Consider the following 17,500-nt stretch of genomic DNA (forward strand, 5'->3'; position numbering starts at 1 on the left):
AATTTTTTCTTTTTTCGCCACAATTCTTCTTTCCCATATTGCACTTTTCATCAATATCAGCCACAGATTTATAAACGTTTTGTTTCGACACTTCTTTTCCCATCCAAACATCACCACTCTGTTCCATTCCATTATATTTTCATCCCACTCCACAGTCAATTCTTTAACCACACATTTACACTTCTTTAAAAAATCCTCCAATTCTTTACAATATAAAAACATATGTAAAATCCATTCTTCCTTTTCTTGGCACACTTTACACATTGCATTTTGTGCCATCCCGATTTTATTTAAAATAGACTCAGTAAAAACCACTTTATGTCTTATAAAATAATCCAAACATTCTAATTTTGTCTCCACACATTTTCCCCTCATGTTTCTCCATATACTTTCTTCTTTTAAATCTTTGAATTTCTGCACCCAGTACTTATTTACAATTGGTTCCTTAAAAACACCATCTCTAAAAACACAATAAAACATTTTTACAGTACATTCTTTAAAATCACACAAATTTTCCCCCAAGTTTCACATAAATGTTCTTTTCTTTTGGCTCTTCTTCCATACACTCTATTCTTTTAATCCAGTCCTTTGGTATCGCATGTTTAATGATGTCATATTTGTTTGTTATTTCTAGATTGCTGTATTCTTCTTTTGCTATTTCCATTGCATCAATGACATACTGTGTTGGTAAAAACCCCTCTTTAAACTCATATAAAACATCTCTCACTCTCGTTATCCCCACTTCCATCCATTTCTTAAAAAATATCTCTTTCCCTTGTTTTAAAATATTGCTATTTAAGAACAGAGGTTGATTTAAAATGATTTCTCTCCCATGTGGATCATACTCTACTTTTGCTAAAAACTTTCCCCAAGCACTAAAAATTTCTCTATAAAAACCAGGTAATCCTTCTGTCATCCAAATTTTTGTTTTCATCCATAAAATTCCATTCCCCATGTTAAAACCACCACATTTATTTAAAAAGTATTCCATTGTCTTCTTCCACTCAGTTTTGTTTTCTTCATTTAGGTATTTCTTAACAATTTTAACTCTCAAAGCATGTTTTCGTTGTTCCACATCCATTAAACCTAAGCCTCCCTTTTCCACCGCTCCTAAAATCGTGTTATGTGCAATTCTCGCTGGCTTCCCCTCCCATAAAAAGTCAAGAAAACATTTCTTCAACCTCTGTTCTGTCCATAACGGCATTTCAGACACATATAAAATATACCAAAGTTTAGAAACCATTAAAACATTTAAAATTAAAACCTTCCCCTTCAAGTTTAAAGTTCTTAATTTCCAAAAATTTAACCTCCTCTCTATATCTGTAACTAGTTGCTCCCACATTTCATCTCTCACTTTCCTTTCATTCTTCCCCATTAAAACTCCTAAAATCCTCATTTCTTCAACTTCCTTGAACTTAAAACAATCTCTTAAAACCATAGCTTTACCAAATCGCATATATACTGTTTTGTCCTCATTTACTTTACTTCCAGACCCTCTACAATACTCATTTACAACATTCATTACTTCTTTAACACTCCCTTTTCCCTTTACAATTATTGTCGTATCATCAGCATATTGAAAAACTTTCCCCTCAGCTTCATTTTCTTCTATTTCAATCCCTATGTATTCCCTCTTTTTGTCTAATTGCCAATCCTAGCGGTTCTGAAACAAGTGAATATAATAACGCAGAAAGCGGACAACCCTGTCTAATTGACCGTGTGATTTTAAAACAGTCTGTTAAAAACCCATTACATTTAACCCTTGTTAGTGCTCCCTTATATAAAATCTCAATCCATTTAATAAAATTCTCACCAAAACCAAAACTCTTTAAAACCTCAAATAAATATCTGTGCTCAACCCTATCAAACGCTTTTTCAAAATCCAAACTAATTTCATATCCTTCTTCATTTTTTTCTTTCAGGTACCATATTGTATATCTTATACTCATCGTTATGTCAGCTATATCTCTTCCTTTTACTCCATATGCTTGATTTGTTTTAATTATACTTGGCATTACTTCTTTTAATCTGTTTGCTAAAACCTTTGTTAAAATTTTCAAATCTGTATTCAACATTGTAATTGGTCTATAGTTTTTTAAGTCTACTTTTTCTCCTTTCTTTTTGTATACTAGTTTCATTAACCCCATTCTTGTTCTTTCATTAATTTCTTCTTTCTCAAAAATGTCTATAAAAACCTCTTTTAAAATATTTACTAAAACTTCTTTAAAACATGTATAAAATTCAGTTCCCAAACCATCTATACCTGGACTTTTCTTTTTATTCAGTTGATTTATTGCTCTTTCAATCTCTTCTTCTCTGATTTCTTGGTCACATTCTTTTTTGTCTTCCTCGCTTACTTTTGCTTTTATCTGATTCAACAACTTCTTTTTTTCCTCCTCTTCCACCCCTCTTGCACTAAATAGATCCTCATAAAAATACTTTATTTCTTCTAAAATTCTCTCATTCCCTTCTACAATTTCCCCATTTTTCCCTCTTATTTCTTTTATCGTTTCAGCTTTCCCTTTCTTTTTTTCCAGATCAAAAAAGAACTTTGTACATTTTTCTCCTTCCACCACATATTTTGCTTTGCTTCTTAGCCTTGCTCCCTCATATTCTTTTTCCTCTATTTCTTTCAGTTTTTCCTCCATTTCCTTTATCTTTTGTATATCTTTATTTTCTTTATTCAATTCCACTTCCAAACTTTCCTTTATTTCTTTTTCTTTGTATCTTTTGCATTTGCGTATTATACTACAATACTTAATCGAGAATTTTTTTATTAAAAACTTTACGTTCTCCCACCATATTCTCTTATCTTCTTCATACATTTCATTTTGCTTTTCTTTTTCTATAATTTCTTTAACCTTTAAAACATAGTCTTCATTTTGTAACATTTGCGTATTTAAAACCCATATTCCTGGCCCTCTTTGCACTTTATTCCAATCCATTTTAAAAAATAAAAAACTGTGATCGCTAAAACTTGTGTCTTCGTACTTAATATTTTCGATAAAATTCTCCACATTTCTACTACATAAAACAAAATCAATTCTGGTTTGGCATACAAAACTTCCCACTATCTGTTTCCTTGAAAATTCTTTTTTCTGTTCATTCCTTTCTCTCCACACATCTATCATATTATTTTCCTCCATTAATGCTTTTAATTCTTTCCTTCCCGTATCAGTTTTAAAAACCATTCCCTCAGCCATATCTTGTTTACTAAAAACTGTATTAAAATCCCCCATAATTATTATTTCTTTATACTTATTTACAATATTTCTTAAAGCATTAAAAAACTCTTTCTTTTCCTTCTCCTCCACTGGTGCATGTACATTTACTAAAATCAAATCTCTTTCTTCATATTTTGTCTCTACTACCATACATTTCCCCAACCTGTCCTTGTACACAACTTTACTCACTTTAAAAACATCATCCTTCATTAAAAAAGCCACACCTCTCCCCAGCCTCCCATCTCCATTATTGTATAAAATATCCCCTTCCCATCTCTTTTTGTATTCATTCATCACACTCTCTCTCCAGTTTGTTTCTTGTAGCACAATAATGTCTTCTCTTTTACATTTTTCTTTCACTCTTTCAAATTTTCTCATGTCCATCAGTCCCCTTGCATTAAAAGTAACACAGCTTAAAACCATTAAAATAAATAAAAATAAATACCTAAAAAACATTATTCTCCATTTTCTCCCTCCAGACCCTTTAACACTTCATATCTGTTTGCACTTTCATTTTGGCTCCTTGTCATAGTCTTTTTTCTTGCATTTTCCAAATTTGGTGTTACCTTTAATGATCTCCTTCTTATTTGTCCTCTCCCCTCTCCGTCTTTATCCATATTGTCCATTGTTATTTCTTCTTCACTTTCCATCTCTTTACTTTGATCCTTCCTTCCTTGTCCATCTTTCTCCACGTCCTCCATAAAAATATTAAAACTGTCCGATATTTCCATTTCCGTCCATTGAGTGTCCTGCACGATCGTCTGTTCATTATTATTACGGTTGTCTTTCTCACGTTCTCCTTCCTCTCTGCTGCATGTTGCTCCTTCCATTTCTTTCTGTAGTCCTTCTTCCTCTTGTGCTTCATCAATTTGTCCATCCTCCATGTTGTTTCCTTCATGCACCTGTCCGTCCACCTGTTTTTCCCTTCCTCCTTCCTCTCCCTCCATCCAACATTCACATTTATTTAAAACTCCCTGACACTCCGGGCACCTGACCGCATTGCAATCTCGTGCAAAATGTCCCCTTTCTTCACACTTATAGCACGTAAAATTCGGGCAGTCCTTCAATAGGTGGTCTGGGCTCATGCACAGCCTACAAGTCTTCACCTGATGGCTGTGCATCACCCTAAAGTATTGCTGCCCTTCTGCTGTTTCCAGCTTCGTGCTGTATGGCAATGATGCCACATCTTTGGGGAAACGGACTTTCAGGAACCTTGTTCCGTCCTCAATGTCAGTGCCCGGATAGCATCTTCTCTTAATTTTGGTAAGGGGCTCAACTCCCCATCCCTCCAATTTTTGTAAAATTTTCATCCAGGTAGAGTGCATGAAGGAAACAACATAATCCCGGTTATGCAAATTTTTCACTTCACAGTTCACTCGTTTTATTGTCAGTCCATCAATTAGTTTGTCACACTCTTCTTCTTTTTCCATTGTCAGTTCGTATTCTTTACCTTGTCTTGGTCTTAGTGCTAACATTTTTCCATGTCCACATTGTTCTGTTACCGCCTTAATAATGTCCTCCACTCTCACTTCAATCACATTTTCCACATTCAAAATAACTGTAGCTTCTTTCAAATATTTTCGTTCAACAAACTTTTCTCTTACTTCATCATTTTTTCCATTTCCAGCTCTTAGTCGTTTATTCGGTCCAGTGTCATTTGCCGTGCGTGGTCCTCCTGCCAGTCCAGCGCCATTTGCCGTTCGTGGTTCTCCTGCCAGTCCAGTGTCGTTTGCCGTTCGTCTTCCTCCCGCCAGTCCAGAGTCGTTTGCCGTGCGTGGTCCTCCTGCCAGTCCAGTGTCGTTTGCCATGCGTCTTCCTCCAGCCAGTCCAGTATCGTTGTCCATTAATCCGTCCATGATAGCAAAAGAGAAAAAAAGAAAGAGGTTTAACCACCCTCCAGCCAGCAAAAGCTGCTGTTAGGTGGTTTTAAACTAAAACAAAAACAAAAAAAATAACTTACAGTAAAAAGAAACTCACAAAACAAACAAACAAAAAAACACAAAATGGTGGAGAGCCTTCCTCTCCAAACTGCAGCCAAACAACTTCCTTCAGACTCAATAGCGCCCTCAGAGTGGTATGGCCGTAAGCGAAAACTGCTGCCAAGAGTGGGCTATTTAAGACATTCTTTATACTTTCAGAAAAACATAAAGCTTACAGCACCTGGTATTCCCAGGCGGTCTCCCATCCAAGTACTAACCAGGCCCTACTCTGCTTAGCTTCCGAGATCAGACAAGATCGGGCGTGCTCAGAGTGGTATGGCCGTAAGCGAAAACTGCTGCCAAGAGTGGGCTACTTAAGGTATTCAAACACTCTTTTTTTTTTTTTTTTTAAACAAAACATAAAGCTTACAGCACCTGGTATTCCCAGGCGGTCTCCCATCCAAGTGCTAACCAGGCCCTACTCTGCTTAGCGTCCGAGATCCCGAGATGGCGTGCTCAGAGTGGTATGGCCGTAAGCGAAAACTGCTGCCAAGAGTGGGCTATTTAAGACATTCTTTATACTTTCAGAAAAACATAAAGCTTACAGCACCTGGTATTCCCAGGCGGTCTCCCATCCAAGTACTAACCAGGCCCTACTCTGCTTAGCTTCCGAGATCAGACGAGATCGGGCGTGCTCAGAGTGGTATGGCCGTAAGCGAAAACTGCTGCCAAGAGTGGGCTATTTAAGACATTCTTTATACTTTCAGAAAAACATAAAGCTTACAGCACCTGGTATTCCCAGGCGGTCTCCCATCCAAGTACTAACCAGGCCCTACTCTGCTTAGCTTCCGAGATCAGACGAGATCGGGCGTGCTTTTTTTTTTTTTTTTTTTTTAATTGAAATTCCAGTCAATACAAAACAAAACAATTTTTCTTAGACATACAATTACATTAATCACATTGTCAAACTAAAATCACTATTAAAAGTTGCTGTTGAAGGAACAATAATAAAATATAAAATTCACATCACTTACACATCTTTTAAACTCCTCCATAACACAAGTTTAACCCTGAAACTAAAACAACAAACTTTCATCTTCTCCTGGCATGAAAAATTGCTTTTGTTTAAAAATACATATAACATCTCTTGTAAAAATTTTATAAAAATCCCCCATCCTGTTTTCCAATTTAAAATAATTGTACAACATTTCCACATAGTTTTCTACCATCTGTTTAAAAAGCACCCATAAGTTTAGAATAAAATCCCTGTTTCTAGCTACATTCCTTCTTTTCCATATTGCCTTTTTCGCCAAGATTAAAAACAAATTCACAAGTTTCTTATTTTCTTTGTTCTCTTTCATTCCCAGCATAAAAAATCTCTTCCAGTCAGTAACCTCTTCATTTTCTCTCAACTCTTTGACAATTTCTTTCAGTTCATTAAAAAATGGGCTGAGCTTTTCACATAATAAAAACAAATGTAAAATACCTTCATCTTCTTTTTTGCAGACTTTACATTGGGCATTTGCTTCCTTTTGCATTACACACAATCTCATTTCTGTATAAATCACATTTTGTCTGATAAAATAGTCAAAACATTCTAAATCTACATCCAACCATTTCCATGTTCTATTCTTCCAGATGTCTTTTTCTTCAAGTTCATTAAAATGCCTTAACCAGATCTGATTGGCAGCAGGTTTTTTAAAAACTCCATTTATAAAAAACTCATAAAACATTTTCACAGTACCCAAATTAAAATCCACTCTCTTTTCTTTACGTTTTAAAAACACCATCATTTTATTTTCTCTTTCTCCCTTCTTTTTAATTTCATCTAGCCATTGCCTTGGGATTGCTTCCTTGACATCTTCATACTGTTTTTTTAAAACCATCACATTAAAATCCTCCTCCTTCTCCTCCATCGCATCTATAATCACTTGAAGCGGTAAAAATCCCTCTTTCAACTCCCATAAAATATCTCTCACTTTTACAATCCCCACTTGTAGCCACTTTTTAAAATAGATATCCCGCTCATGTACCTTTATTTTGTCATTTAAAAACAGAGGCTGATTTAAAATCACTTCCCTCCCCTCCGGATTAAAATCCACCTCTGTTAAAAAAAGCCTCCAAGCATTTAAAACCTCTTTATAAAACTGTGGTATCCCCTCCATCATCCAACTTTTCAACCTCATCCATAAAATGTTTTCCCCAAGGTTAAAATTCCCGCATTTATTTAAATAAAATCCCATCAATTTCTTCCATTCAGCTTTGTTCTTATCATCCAAATATTTTTTAACCACTTTTACCCTCATGCTTTTCATCTTCTGTTCCACATCGACTAACCCCATCCCTCCCTCTTCTGCTTTCCCTATCAGCGTATTGTACGCTATCCTTGGAGGCTTTTTTTCCCATAAAAATTCTAAAATACTCCTTTTAATTCTCTTAAAAACCCAGTTTGGCAATGACATCACATGTAACTTGTACCACATTTTTGATAGCATTAACATGTTTACAATTAAAATTTTCCCTTTCAAACTTAAAAACCTGTTTCTCCAAAAAATCAGTCTCCTTTCCATCCCTCCCAGTGTCTCTTCCCACATATTATCCACGGCTTCCTTCTCGTTCTTTGCTAAAATTGCTCCTAAAATCTTCATTTCTTGTACCTCTATGAACTTAACAACCCCCGTTAAAACCTCTGTCCTTCCGAACTTCATGTATACCGTTTTTTCTTCATTTATTTTTGCACCTGAACCCTTACAATAGCATTTAATTTTTTCCATCACTTCTTTCACGCTTTCTATATTTTCGACAACAATTGTCGTATCATCAGCATATTGAAATATTTTTGTTAGTTCCTCTTTTTCTTCTAGTTTTATTCCCTTTATTTTTCCCTCTCTGTTTATTAAAAGCCCTAAGGGTTCAGCCACCAACGAATATAACTGCGCTGACAGTGGACATCCTTGTCTTATAGACCTTGAAACTTTAAAAGGTTGCGTTAAAAAACCATTACATTTTACTTTTGTTAGGATATCACTGTACAAAACTGAGATCCACTTTATAAAATTCTCCCCAAAACCAAATTGTTTTAAAACCGCCAATAAAAACCCATGCTCCACTCTGTCAAATGCCTTCTCAAAATCCATGCTTATTACATATGCCCCCTTTCCTTTTTCTTTTATGTACCCCACTATATCTCTTATGCTACTTGTGATATCTGCTATGTCCCTCCCCTTTACTCCATAGGCCTGGTTAGTTTCAATTATGTTTGGCATGACATTTTTTAATCTGTTCGCTAAAACCTTGGCTAATATTTTAAAATCCGTGTTTAACATTGTAATGGGCCTAAAATTCTTCAGTTCTGCCTTGTCTCCTTTTTTCTTGTAAATTATTTTCATTAAGCCTAAGCCCATTCTTGGGTGTACTCTTTCTTTTTTAAAAACCTCGTCATAGACTTCTTTTAAAATTGGACTTACTTTTTCTTTAAAAACCTTATAAAACTCACTTCCAAAACCATCTATTCCTGGACTTTTCTTCACACTTAACTGATTTATTGCTTGCATAATTTCCTCAGTTGTTATTTCCTTATCACAATCCTTTTTATCCCCCTCACCGACTTTTCTTGTTATCTGTTGTAACAAAATTTTCCTTTTTCCTCATCTCCTTCTTCAGATCTAAAAAGTTCCTCATAAAATGTGCTTATTTCCTTTAAAATCCCTTCTGTACTTAAAACAGCTTGTCCTTCCTTATTCTTAAGTTCTTTAATTATTTCCGCCCTCCCCTGCTTTTCTCAAGGTTAAAAAAGAATCTGCTACATTTTTCCCCTTCTACCGTATATTTAGCTTTACTTCTTATCATTGCCGCTTTATATTTTCCTTCTTCTATTTTCCTCAACTTTTCCTCCACTTCAATTACTCTTTGCCAATCTACATCCTTTTTATTTAACTCCTCTCTTAATATCCTTCTTACTTCTTGCTCCTTTGTTCTTTTCACCTTTTGTAACAATTTACAGTAACTCATTACATATTTCTTTATGTCATATTTCATGTTTTCCCACCATTGCCTTTTATCTTCTATGTACATCAAGTCTTTTTCACCCTCATCTAATTTATTTTCTATTTCTTTTTTAAAACTCTCCTCCTTTAAAACTTCAGTGTTTAAAATCCATACCCCTGGTCCCCTCATTTCCTTTTTAAAATCCATTCTCATTTGCACCATTTTGTGATCACTTAAAGTTGTTTCTTTAAAAAACACTCCATCAATAAAACATTCCAAATTCCTAGTACTTAAAAAGTAGTCTATTCTAGTTTGACACATAAAATTCCCTACCAGCTGTCTTCTTGTAAATTCTCTCTTTTTCCCATTTCTTTCTCTCCACACATCAACCATGTTTTTCTCCTCCATCAACGACATTAACTCCTTTCTTCCCCCATCCGATTTAAAAACCATTCCGTTAGCCATATCCAATTTACTAAAAACAGTGTTAAAATCCCCTGCAATTATTACCCTCTTCCATTTTTCTATCAACTCAGCTATAACATTGAAATATCTTTTCTTTTCTATTTCTTCATTTGGAACATGTACGTTTACTAAAATAAAATCGTCTTCATCCATCTTAATTTCTACAGCCATGCATTTCCCTTTTTTGTCATTATACATTTGCTTTAACCTGATACCTCTATCTTTTCTTATTAATATCGCAACTCCTCCTCCCATTTTTCCTTCCACATTATTAAAAAATAATTCCCCTTCCCATCTTTTTTTAAAATCCTCCATTACACTCTCTTTCCAGTTAGTTTCTTGCAATAAAATTACATCTTCATCCCTACACAGTTCCTTGACTTTTTCAAATTTCACACCATTCATTAACCCTCTTGCATTAAAAGTAACAATTTTCAACACAATTAAAAAAAATAATAAAAAGTCAATCTTTAGCATCATAATTTCGTTATTCCATTTCCTCCCCCTCCTTTGCACTTCTTCCACAGTCCTGTTTCTCCTCATTACCTTGTTTCCAGATTTTAATTTTAGCTTTCTCTAAATTGGGTATTACCTTGACTTTTCTTCTTCTTTTATTGGATGTACCCGTAGCGCCGTCTCCACCCCTGTTTTCATTGTCTTTGTCCTTTCTGTCCTTCCCAGCTATCCGTTCTTTCTCTTCTGGCTCTTCTATTTCTGTTTGCCGATCCTCGTTTAACTCCATCCGTACCTCCATTTCCACACTGTCCTGTGTTAGCTCAGTCCCTTCAATATCCTCGTCGTTGTCCGTGCCTTCATTGTCTTCTTTTTGTATCACTCCAATGTCCTCCCTTTGCTCCTCTTCATTGTCTGTCTCATGCATCTGCCCGCTCCCTTGCTCTTCTCCATTTTGTTGATCTCCATACCAGCATTCACATTTGTCCAGTACACACCTGCAGTCCGGACACCTCACCACCTTACAGTCCCGCGCGAAATGGCCTGCTTCCTCACATTTAAAACATTTAAAATCGGGACAGTCCTTCATTACATGATCAGGGCTCATACACAACCTGCAGGTTCTCACCTGCTTGCTATGTATCACCCTATAGTATTGCGGACCATCTTCCGTTTCAATTCGGGTACTGTAGGGCAAGGAGACCACTTCCTTTGGGAACTGCACTTTAAGGAACCTCGTTCCATCTTCTATGTTGGTGCCGGTGTAGAACCTTCTTCTTATCTGAGAGACAGGAGTTACCCCCCATCCCTCCAGCTTCTGTAGAATCTCTGCGTCATCCAGGTAAGCGGGCAGATGCATGAAAGAGACAACAAATTCTCTGTTATTCAATCTTTTAATTTCACATAGTTTTCCTTTAATCATCAATCCTTCATTCAGCTTTTCAATATCTTCTTCCTTTTCTAACGTAATCTCGTATTCCTTCATCATTTTGGGTCTTACAGCTAATATTTTTGTAACATCCAACTTATCTTTCAGTGCTTGTATTATGTCTTCTGCTTTTCCTTCTTGCACTTCTGCCAGATCAACTACTACTGTTGCTTCTTTGGAGTAGGTTCTTTTAAATCTCCTTTCAGGGCCATCCTTATCTCGTTGAGTTTTTCCCAGTCCGTTTTCCATTTGCCGCCGTGTTCCTCGTGCCAAGTCCATGTCCGTTGCCGTAATTCCTTCCATTTTTCGAAAAAAAGAAAAGAACAAAAAAAAAAAAAAAAAAAAAGAACAAAAAACAAACAAAACACAAATTATCCCTCCCAAACAGCTAGGCTGTTGGGAGGACAAGTAAAAAATAACACAAAAGCTTGAAACAAAAACAATTATTAAGACTCAAATAAACAGAAAAAACACAAACACTTTTGAGTGGACCTTTTCCACCCTACTATAGCCACCTCACTTCCTGTTGCTTGCTAGCTCCCTCTAGCGTGCTCAGAGTGGTATGGCCGTAAGCGAAAACTGCTGCCAAGAGTGGGCTATTTAAGACATTCTTTATACTTTCAGAAAAACATAAAGCTTACAGCACCTGGTATTCCCAGGCGGTCTCCCATCCAAGTACTAACCAGGCCCTACTCTGCTTAGCTTCCGAGATCAGACGAGATCGGGCGTGCTCAGAGTGGTATGGCCGTAAGCGAAAACTGCTGCCAAGAGTGGGCTATTTAAAACATTCTTTATACTTTCAGAAAAACATAAAGCTTACAGCACCTGGTATTCCCAGGCGGTCTCCCATCCAAGTACTAACCAGGCCCTACTCTGCTTAGCTTCCGAGATCAGACGAGATCGGGCGTGCTCAGAGTGGTATGGCCGTAAGCGAAAACTGCTGCCAAGAGTGGGCTATTTAAGACATTCTTTATACTTTCAGAAAAACATAAAGCTTACAGCACCTGGTATTCCCAGGCGGTCTCCCATCCAAGTACTAACCAGGCCCTACTCTGCTTAGCTTCCGAGATCAGACGAGATCGGGCGTGCTCAGAGTGGTATGGCCGTAAGCGAAAACTGCTGCCAAGAGTGGGCTATTTAAGACATTCTTTATACTTTCAGAAAAACATAAAGCTTACAGCACCTGGTATTCCCAGGCGGTCTCCCATCCAAGTACTAACCAGGCCCTACTCTGCTTAGCTTCCGAGATCAGACAAGATCGGGCGTGCTCAGAGTGGTATGGCCGTAAGCGAAAACTGCTGCCAAGAGTGGGCTATTTAAGGTATTCAAACACTCTTTTGTTTTTTTTTGTTTTGTTTTTTTTTTTAAACAAAACATAAAGCTTACAGCACCTGGTATTCCCAGGTGGTCTCCCATCCAAGTACTAACCAGGCCCTACTCTGCTTAGCTTCCGAGATCAGACGAGATCGGGCGTGCTCAGAGTGGTATGGCCGTAAGCGAAAACTGCTGCCAAGAGTGGGCTACTTAAGGTATTCAGACACTCTTTTTTTTTTTTTTTTTTTTTTTTTGAAACAAAACATAAAGCTTACAGCACCTGGTATTCCCAGGCGGTCTCCCATCCAAGTACTAACCAGGCCCTACTCTGCTTAGCTTCCGAGATCAGACGAGATCGGGCGTGCTCAGAGTGGTATGGCCGTAAGCGAAAACTGCTGCCAAGAGTGGGCTATTTAAGACATTCTTTATACTTTCAGAAAAACATAAAGCTTACAGCACCTGGTATTCCCAGGCGGTCTCCCATCCAAGTACTAACCAGGCCCTACTCTGCTTAGCTTCCGAGATCAGACGAGATCGGGCGTGCTTTTTTTTTTTTTTTTTTTTTTTTTTTTTATTAAGAAATTTCAATCAATAAAATACAATACAATAAATAATACAATAAAAAATTACAGTTTTTCTTACACAATCACCTTTACATCACAAATCTCCTTTACATCACAAATCTCCTTTACATCACAAATCTCCTTTACATCACATATCTTCTTTACATCACATTTCTCCTTTACATCACATATCATACATCAAACATTTTCTTACAAAAGTTGTGGGTCTTGGAGGGAGGTCAGATCAATAAAATACAATACAATAAATAAAACAATAAAAAATTACAGTTATTCCTATACAAACACCTTTACATCACATATCATACACCACCTTACATCATACCTTTACATAAATAATTCAATATTCTCCTTCATTTCCTGGCAGCTTCCACATTAATCCTTTTAAAACACAACAAACTTGAGGGGTAAAAACATGATAAAAAACATCCAACATATTTTCACATTTAAAATACACATAAAGTCTTTCCATGTACACTTCTGTTTTCCTTTTAAACACAGTCCAAACATCCAACACATTTTTTTCTTTTTTCGCAACAATTCTTCTTTCCCATATTGCACTTTTCATCAACATTACCCACAGATTTATAAACTTTTTGTTTCGACACTTCTTCTCCCAACCAAACATCACCACTCTGTTCCATTCCATTCCATTTTCATCCCACTCCACAGTCAATTCTTTAATCACACATTTACATTTCTTTAAAAAATCCTCCAATTCTTTACAATATAAAAACATATGTAAAATCCATTCTTCTTTTTCTTGGCACACTTTACACATTGCATTTTGTGTCATCCCGATTTTATTTAAAATATACTCAGTAAAAACCACTTTATGTCTTATAAAATACTCCAAACATTCCAATTTTGTCTCCACACATTTTCCTCTCATGTTTCTCCATATACTCTCTTCTTTTAAATCTTTAAATTTCTCCACCCAGTACTTATTTACAATTGGTTCTTTAAAAACACCATCTCTAAAAACACAATAAAACATTTTTACAGTACATTCTTTAAAATCACACAATTTTTCCCCAAGTTTCACATAGATGTTCTTTTCTTTTGGCTCTTCTTCCCCACACTCAATTTTTTTAATCCAGTCCTTTGGTATTGCATTTTTAATGATTTCATATTTATTTGTTATTTCTTGTTTGCTGTATTCTTCTTTTGCCACTTCCATTGCATCGAAAACATATTGTGTTGGTAAAAACCCCTCTTTAAACTCATATAAAACATCTCTCACTCTTGTAATTCCCACTTCCATCCATTTCTTAAAAAATATTTCTTTCCCTTGTTTTAAAATGTTGTTATTTAAAAACAGAGGTTGATTTAAAATGCTTTCTCTCCCATGCGGATCATATTCAATTTTCGTTAAAAACTTTCCCCAAGCACTAAAAATTTCTCTATAAAATGCAGGTAATCCTTCAGTCATCCATAATTTTGTTTTCATCCATAAAATTCCATCCCCCATGTTAAAACCACCACATTTATTTAAAAAGTATTTCATTGTTTTCTTCCACTCAGTTTTGTTTTCTTCATTTAGGTATTTCTTAACAATTTTTACTCTCAAAGCATTTTTTCGTTGTTCCACATCCATTAAACCTAAGCCTCCCTTTTCCACCGCCCCTAAAATCGTGTTATGTGCAATTCTCGCTGGTTTCCCCTCCCATAAAAAGTCAAGAAAGCATTTCTTCAACCTCTGCTCTGTCCATAAAGGCATTTCAGACACATATAAAACATACCACAATTTAGAAACCATTAAAACATTTAATATTAAAACCTTCCCCTTTAAGTTTAAAGTTCTTAATTTCCAAAAATTTAACCTCCTCTCTATATCTGTAACTAGTTGCTCCCACATTTCATCCCTTACTTTCCTCTCATTCTTCCCCATTAAAACTCCTAAAATCCTCATTTCGTCCACTTCCTTAAAATTAAAACAATCCGTTAAAACCATAGCTTTACCAAATCTCATATATACTGTTTTATCTTCGTTTACTTTACTTCCAGATCCTCTACAATACTCTTTTACAACATTCATTACTTCTTTAACACTCCCTTTTCCCTTTACAATTATCGTCGTATCATCAGCATATTGAAATACTTTCCCCTCAGCCCTGTTTTCTTCAATTTCGATCCCTATTATTCCTTCTTTACCTCTAATTGCCAATCCTAACGGTTCTGATACAAGTGAATACAATAAAGCAGAGAGAGGACAACCCTGTCTAATTGAACGTGTGATTTTAAAACAGTCTGTTAAAAACCCATTACATTTAATTCTTGTTAGTGCACCCTTATATAAAATCTCAATCCATTTAATAAAATTCTCACCAAAACCAAAACTCCTTAAAACCTCAAATAAATATCTGTGCTCAACCCTATCAAACGCTTTCTCGAAATCCAAACTAATTACATATCCTTCCTCATTTTTTTCTTTCATATACCAAATTTTGTCTCTTATACTCATCGTTATGTCAGCTATGTCTCTTCCTTTTACACCATATGCTTGATTTGTTTTAATTATACTTGGCATTACTTCTTTTAACCTGTTTGCTAAAATCTTTGCTAAAATCTTAAAATCTGTGTTCAGCATCGTGATCGGTCTATAGTTTTTTAAATCTACTTTCTCTCCTTTCCTTTTATATACTAGTTTCATTAACCCCATCCTTGTTCTTTCATTCATTTCTTCTTTTTCAAAAACAACTTTAAAAACATCCTTTAAAATCTTTACTAAAACTCCTTTAAAACATACATAAAATTCCGTTCCCAAACCATCTATTCCTGGACTTTTCTTTTTATTCAGTTGACTTATTGCTCTTTCTATCTCTTCTTCTCTGATTTCTTGGTCACATTCTTTTTTGTCTTGCTCGCCTACCTTTGCTTTTATCTGATTTAAACATTTCTTTTTTTCCTCCTCTTCCACACCTCTTGCACTAAATAGATCCTCATAAAAATACCTTATTTCTTCTAAAATCTTTTCATTACTTTCTACAATTTCCCCATTTTTCCCTCTTATTTCTTTAATCGTTTCAGCTTTCCCCTTCTTTTTTTCTAGATCAAAAAAGAACTTTGTACATTTTTCTCCCTCCACCACATATTTTGCTTTGCTTCTTAGCATCGCTCCCTCGTATTCTTTTTCTTCTATTTCCTTTAATTTTCCCTCTATCTCCCTTATCTTTTGTATGTCTTTATCTTCTTTATTCAATTCCTTTTCCAAACTTGCTTTTATTTCTCTTTCTTTGTTTCTCTTACATCTCTGTATTAAACTACAATATTTGATCGAGAATTTTTTGATTAAAAACTTTACATTCTCCCACCATATTCTCTTATCCTCTTCATACATTCCATTTTCCTTTTCTTTTTCTATTATTTCTTTAACTTTTGCAGCATAATCTTCATTCTTTAAAATCTGCACATTTAAAATCCATACTCCCGGCCCTCTTTGCATTTTACTCCAGTCCACTATAAAAAATAAAAACTTGTGATCACTAAAACTTGTTTCCTCATACTTAATCTTTTCAATAAAATTCTCCACATTTCTACTACATAAAACAAAGTCAATTCTAGTTTGGCATACAAAACTCCCCACTATTTGTCTCCTTGAAAATTCTTTTTTCTGTTCATTCCTTTCTCTCCACACATCTATCAAATCATTTTCCTTCATTAATGCTTTTAATTCTTTTCTTCCCGTATCCGTTTTAAAAACCATTCCTTCAGCCATATCTTGCTTGCTAAAAACCGTGTTAAAATCTCCCATCATTATTATTTCTTTATACTTATTTACAATATTTCTTAAAACATTAAAAAACTCTTTCTTTTCCTTCTCCTCCACTGGTGCATGTACATTTACTAAAATCAAATCTCTTCCTTCATATTTTGTCTCTACTACAATACACTTCCCCAACCTGTCCTTATACACAATTTTACTCACTTTAAAAACATCATCCTTCATTAAAAAAGCCACACCTCTTCCAAACCTCCCATCTCCATTATTATATAAAATACCACCATCCCATCTCTTTTTATAATCAAACATAACATTTTCTCTCCAGTTTGTTTCTTGTAATGCTATAATATCTTCCCTTTTACATTTCTCTTTTACTTTTTCAAATTTCCCAATGTCCAACAGTCCCCTTGCATTAAAAGTAACACAACTTAAAACCATTAAAAGAAAGACAAATAAATACTTAAAAACCATTATTCACCATTGTCTCCCTCCAAGCCTCTTAACACGTCATATTTGTTACTTTTTGTCATTATTTTTTTCCTTGCACCTTCCAAATTTGGTTTTACCTTCAATGCTCTTCTTCTTATTTGTCCTCTCCCCCCTCTGTCCTTGTCCATGCTGTCTGTCTTTATTTCTTCTTCACTGTCCGTTTCCTTATTTTGATCCATCCTTCCTTGTCCATCTCCCTCCGCGTTCTCCATAAAATTATTAAAACTGTCCGATATTTCCATATCCGTCCATTGAGTGTCCTGCTCCGTTGTCTGTTCCTCATTATTACTGTTGTCCTTTTCTCTTTCTCCTTCCTCTCTGTTGCTCTGTCCCTCTTCCTCTTGTTGTTCATCAGTTTGTCCATCCTCCTCGTTGTTTCCTTCATGCACCTGTCCGCCCACCTGTTTTTTCCTTCC

At 35.5% G+C, this 17,500-nt stretch overlaps 8 non-coding genes and 1 pseudogene across 8 annotated transcripts; all 9 read right to left on the reverse strand.

The window, feature by feature from the left end:
* Positions 1 to 5,372: 5,372 nt before the first annotated feature.
* LOC137016868 (5S ribosomal RNA) lies at positions 5,373 to 5,491 on the reverse strand. Its single transcript, XR_010894440.1, has one exon. It is a non-coding gene; the product is annotated as a 5S ribosomal RNA (ribosomal RNA).
* A 75-nt stretch (positions 5,492 to 5,566) lies between these two features.
* Positions 5,567 to 5,681, reverse strand: LOC137016930 (5S ribosomal RNA; annotated as a pseudogene).
* Positions 5,682 to 5,741: 60 nt separating this feature from the next.
* On the reverse strand, positions 5,742 to 5,860 carry LOC137016803 (5S ribosomal RNA). The gene has a single exon (XR_010894376.1). It is a non-coding gene; the product is annotated as a 5S ribosomal RNA (ribosomal RNA).
* A 5,750-nt stretch (positions 5,861 to 11,610) lies between these two features.
* On the reverse strand, positions 11,611 to 11,729 carry LOC137016804 (5S ribosomal RNA). The gene has a single exon (XR_010894377.1). It is a non-coding gene; the product is annotated as a 5S ribosomal RNA (ribosomal RNA).
* A 60-nt stretch (positions 11,730 to 11,789) lies between these two features.
* On the reverse strand, positions 11,790 to 11,908 carry LOC137016805 (5S ribosomal RNA). Its single transcript, XR_010894378.1, has one exon. It is a non-coding gene; the product is annotated as a 5S ribosomal RNA (ribosomal RNA).
* Positions 11,909 to 11,968: 60 nt separating this feature from the next.
* Positions 11,969 to 12,087, reverse strand: LOC137016806 (5S ribosomal RNA). Its single transcript, XR_010894379.1, has one exon. It is a non-coding gene; the product is annotated as a 5S ribosomal RNA (ribosomal RNA).
* A 60-nt stretch (positions 12,088 to 12,147) lies between these two features.
* Positions 12,148 to 12,266, reverse strand: LOC137016869 (5S ribosomal RNA). The gene has a single exon (XR_010894441.1). It is a non-coding gene; the product is annotated as a 5S ribosomal RNA (ribosomal RNA).
* An 89-nt stretch (positions 12,267 to 12,355) lies between these two features.
* LOC137016622 (5S ribosomal RNA) lies at positions 12,356 to 12,474 on the reverse strand. The gene has a single exon (XR_010894198.1). It is a non-coding gene; the product is annotated as a 5S ribosomal RNA (ribosomal RNA).
* Positions 12,475 to 12,558: 84 nt separating this feature from the next.
* LOC137016807 (5S ribosomal RNA) lies at positions 12,559 to 12,677 on the reverse strand. The gene has a single exon (XR_010894380.1). It is a non-coding gene; the product is annotated as a 5S ribosomal RNA (ribosomal RNA).
* Positions 12,678 to 17,500: the final 4,823 nt, after the last annotated feature.

Source organism: Chanodichthys erythropterus, unplaced genomic scaffold (assembly GCF_024489055.1).
Source record: "Chanodichthys erythropterus isolate Z2021 unplaced genomic scaffold, ASM2448905v1 ctg002040_np12, whole genome shotgun sequence".
Lineage (NCBI taxonomy): Eukaryota > Metazoa > Chordata > Actinopteri > Cypriniformes > Xenocyprididae > Chanodichthys > Chanodichthys erythropterus.